General features: G+C 41.7%; 1 long non-coding RNA gene across 1 annotated transcript; it reads right to left on the bottom strand.

The window, feature by feature from the left end:
- Nucleotides 1–455: 455 nt before the first annotated feature.
- On the bottom strand, nt 456–4,645 carry LOC126370770 (uncharacterized). Its single transcript, XR_007566915.1, has 2 exons — nt 1,828–4,645; nt 456–1,755 (listed from the first exon to the last, which is right to left on the bottom strand). It is a non-coding gene; the product is annotated as an uncharacterized LOC126370770 (long non-coding RNA).
- Between the last annotated feature and the right edge of the window lie 515 nt (nt 4,646–5,160).

Raw genomic sequence — 5,160 nt, 5'->3', positions numbered from 1 at the left:
GTTTCACTCAAAATTCCCTATAAATATCCTCGATATAAAATTAAAAACATCTTTTACACCCCTCCGTCTAAAACAAACTTGGGTTTGCAATCACCGATGACTAGAATTTTAAACCAATACAATTTCGCCAATGGTCACGTTGAAAACCTTGATGTGTTCCATGACACTCATTCAAGATTTGTGAGAAATGTCCTGAAATACTTAAGTCCAAATTCTTAACTATTTAGTAAGTAATAAGTAAATTCATAAGTTCATATATTTTTTTTTATTCTACTTTACTTTCATATTTTATTCATATTTAAATAAGTAGAGACTGCTGTGTTAATTTTATTACTAATTTGTAGATGCTATGTACACTGTAATTGTCATATATATGTCGTAGCAGTGGGTCGGTGTCGGTCGTAACATCATCATCATAATGGAGGGTGGGCGTTAGAAGACAATAATGGCCGTCATCAGTATCACAATCATTTTATTTACTTCCACATAGTTTTTGTATCACGATTAAATAAAGTCACAGCATAAGGTACACACTCACGGCAACGTCACGGTATTCGTAACGGTTACACAGTCTCTCGTTATCTAGCGCGCATAAGGACGTTAGCGCGAAGGGGCTACTCGCCCTCTACTTGCCCTCCACCACCCATGGTTCCTATATTCGGACCGAATCATCGGGACATGTGAACGTACTTGCTAGGTACTCTTTTCCGATCACACTTTCTTGACGTCCCTACAAGTTATAGGTGAGCGACTATAGCACTCCTCGTAATTATTCGACACGTCCGCTCATGACGATGGTTCGCGGTAGACTGCCCGACTAGAACGGCAGTGCACGTCCGCTCGACACGACGACTCTGTAGTGACTCCCTCGACTTCACCCCGCTCTGCTCGTACGCCACCTGACGTCAGAGCGTTGCAACTTCATGATGGAAGTGTTGCAACTTCATTGTATTTTCCGATTTGATCAATTTCTCTTCTTAATTCATAACTAACTCCGACACGGCCATCCTGCGTGACACACGTCCTCGTGTGTTAATCTGAAACAATATACCACAGCACAGTATCCAAGTTCGCTCGGTCATTCCTGACCTAACATGAGACTCTATAAAGGACTCTACATGAGCTCTACTTGTGACTCTACACGAGCTCTACTTGTGACTCTACACGAGCTCTACTTGTGACTCTACACGAGCTCTACTTGTGACTCTACACGAGCTCTACTTGTGACTCTACACGAGCTCTACTTGTGACTCTACACGAGCTCTACTTGTGACTCTACACGAACTCTACTTGTGACTCTACACGAGCTCTACTTGTGACTCTACACGAGCTCTACTTGTGACTCTACACGAACTCTACTTGTGACTCTACACGAGCTCTACTTGTGACTCTACACGAGCTCTACTTGTGACTCTACACGAGCTCTACTTGTGACTCTACACGAGCTCTACTTGTGACTCTACACGAGCTCTACTTGTGACTCTACATGAGCTCACATTACATCATGATAAATCATCAACTAACAATACACGGACCATTGACCAGTATTCACACACTATAAACAACCAAACTTGAAAATCCAATTACTCTTTACACATCGGTCGTTACTATCACCTAAACGAGCGATAGTAACTCATGCCACTCTACTGAGCGACGATATCTCAAAACCAGGCGTCACTACCACCTAAATCGAGCGGTAGCAACTCATGCCACTCTACTGAGTGACGATATCTCACAACCAGGCGTCACTACCACCTAAATCGAGCGGTAGCAACTCATGCCACTTACACCAAGTGACGATATCTCACAACCAGGCGTCACTACCACCTAAATCGAGCGGTAGCAACTCATGCCACTTACACCAAGTGACGATATCTCAACACAGTCGTTGCTGCCACCTAAACCGAGCGACAGCAACTCATGCCACTTACACCAAGTGACGATATCTCAACACAGTCGTCACTGCCACCTAAATCGAGCGACAGCAACTCATGCCACTTACACCAAGTGACGATATCTCAACACAGCTAGCACACAAACTTTACATTTTAGTTGGTAGAATAGTGGTCCATGGGTTACAAATTTCTTCTACATCACTAATTTCTAATTCGTGTAGTTTGACTAATTCTACCGGAAGTCAACTTGACTTAGATTCAGGTACAATGTCATGACCAAATACAAAGTCAACATGACATCCAGGCCTCGACCGCATACCTGTAGTTTCTAAGACGAGCAGCACAAAAGTGGCTGCAGCCCCGAACACTACAAGTGCGCAGCTCCCTATCAGAGTTGCTCCGAAACAGGTCAATGGGTTACACAATTTCTTCTACATCACTAATTTCTAATTCGTTTGACTAATTCTACCGGAGTTCAACATGACTTAGATTCAGGTACAATGTCATGACCAAATACAAAGTCAACATGAAATCCGGGCTTCGACCGCATACCTGTAGTTTCTAAGACGAGCAGCACAAAAGTGGCTGCAGCCCCGAACACTACAAGTGCGCAGCTTCCTATCATAGTTGCTCCGAAACAGGTCAATCATAGCTTTCATTGCTCAATTAAATCAACATCTACTGCAAAGCACAACAGGCTGTAATATTCCTCCCCAAACTGCCGTTACGCTACAAAACAGTCATGAGTCACATCATCCCCTCCCGGGATGGCCACCATGGTCCACGACCACAAAACGACAGAGCACCCTGCTCTCACACACACAAGTCATAAAGTCACAGTGTAGCGACCAACACCTCGAGGAAATATTACCGCATTTAAACAATTACCAATTCGGTATTATCATTATTTAGAATGTTTTGCTCCAATTTTCTCACTAATGATTTACTCTGTTTCGGGCATTTTCTAAGCCTATTTCATTTAATCGTAATCCAAATCATTTTACTTCGCAATGTTTACTTCACTTCATTACGATTTCCAATTTAATTAAAGTTAACAAAAGAGAACTTTCTGCACTATATTCGTTTGTATCCTATTAAAACTTTCCATATTTCAAATCAGGTGAAACAGATACGACTCACCGGGACGTATAAGAATTTCCAATAAAAGATCAACCACTGGTCTTGTGACATGGTTTAGGTCTTCAACAGCACCAGCGCAGCAAGTCCGGCTGGTATACAACGCGCTGCCATGATGTCGTCACTTTACACGGCTACGGCTCAGCCCGCGCCATTTTCATCCCCGCTTGCAATCCACCAATTGCCGTACCACGTGGCAAGTTATGACATGAAACAAAAGAATTCACTGTATTATCGTATTCAAGTGACTTTCTTTCAACCGGTTTAAAAAGATTTCAATAAAGAATGTTGAATTTTGAAACATTTGATGAATGACGGTAGATTACAAAACACGTTATTTATCGAGACTCAATTATCATGTCATGATTAATTTCTTTTCGCATGGATTGAGAAAATACAACTTTAACCACCCAGGTTAAGCGTGTCTACACCAATTCGAAATATTTTTAGACCAAAATACAAAGATTTGACGATGATGAAAACAGATTGGAAAACGCGATATTATTGACACGGATTGACACAATATGTCTCGTAAATTTTCTTTTTAAACAAAGGGAAATAATAATTTCCAAGTTAATTTTAAATCAATTTCCTCATTATTAGAAACGGAAATTCACCCAGCAATGAAGTCAATAACAATAAGGTTCCAGTATGAAAACGACTCACCGTAATAACAGTTTCCAAGTTGAGGTACCATAATTTCCAAACACGACTGCACACAGTATGGAAATATTGTGATGTTCACTCCATCATATCTTACGGCATGTAGTGATGTCGATCATTAACAAGGTCAAGGTCACTTCAAATTCAGGTCCATCTCCAAATTCAGGCATGGCTGTAGACTACATCTTCATCACGTGGTCACACGAATGTGATAATCATCATAATCTTCTTCTGATTGTGATAATCAAAACTTGCATTGTCTTGTTGTGAACGTCGCATCACATTGTCTTCATCCAAGTTCACTAATCCCGCTTCTGATGTCGTAGCAGTGGGTCGGTGTCGGTCGTAACATCATCATCATAATGGAGGGTGGGCGTTAGAAGACAATAATGGCCGTCATCAGTATCACAATCATTTTATTTACTTCCACATAGTTTTTGTATCACGATTAAATAAAGTCACAGCATAAGGTACACACTCACGGCAACGTCACGGTATTCGTAACGGTTACACAGTCTCTCGTTATCTAGCGCGCATAAGGACGTTAGCGCGAAGGGGCTACTCGCCCTCTACTTGCCCTCCACCACCCATGGTTCCTATATTCGGACCGAATCATCGGGACATGTGAACGTACTTGCTAGGTACTCTTTTCCGATCACACTTTCTTGACGTCCCTACAAGTTATAGGTGAGCGACTATAGCACTCCTCGTAATTATTCGACACGTCCGCTCATGACGATGGTTCGCGGTAGACTGCCCGACTAGAACGGCAGTGCACGTCCGCTCGACACGACGACTCTGTAGTGACTCCCTCGACTTCACCCCGCTCTGCTCGTACGCCACCTGACGTCAGAGCGTTGCAACTTCATGATGGAAGTGTTGCAACTTCATTGTATTTTCCGATTTGATCAATTTCTCTTCTTAATTCATAACTAACTCCGACATATATAAGTCTTAATTTTAATAATTGTATTACTTGTGAATGTTTTATATATATGATGTAGTTGTACTCAATAAATAAATAAATAAATAAATAAATAAATAAAATCACTTTGTGATCCCTAGTTTGGTTAGGACATTGCAAGCTGATCACCCAATTGTCCGAAAGTAAGATGATCAATGCTTCGGAGGGCACGTTGAACAGTCGGTCCTGGCTTCTATTTACCAAGCCTAGTCGTCACATGAGCCACCCTGTCCGGTGTTGCTATTGAGCCGCCTTAGGGTTGATCAGGTCGGTTATTAACCTCACAACCCACACTTGAGAAATATGTCTAAGCTTGCTTCCTGTCTAACCTTCTTCTCGCGAGGGGTGCCCGTCGTAAAGCTGATTTATTCATTTATTTATTACTTGGACCAACAGCTTACAAACAAAACAATAAAGATTCAAAAAAAAAAGAAACAAAAAAGCCAATTACAGGATTTCACCAGAAAAATGATCGAGAAGTCTGTCAGGAAGGCGAGACAG

The sequence above is a fragment of the Pectinophora gossypiella genome, chromosome 11 (assembly GCF_024362695.1).
Source record: "Pectinophora gossypiella chromosome 11, ilPecGoss1.1, whole genome shotgun sequence".
NCBI classification, from domain to species: domain Eukaryota; kingdom Metazoa; phylum Arthropoda; class Insecta; order Lepidoptera; family Gelechiidae; genus Pectinophora; species Pectinophora gossypiella.
The sequence above is the reverse complement of the archived record's forward strand: the minus strand, read 5'-3'. Positions and strand labels throughout refer to the sequence as shown.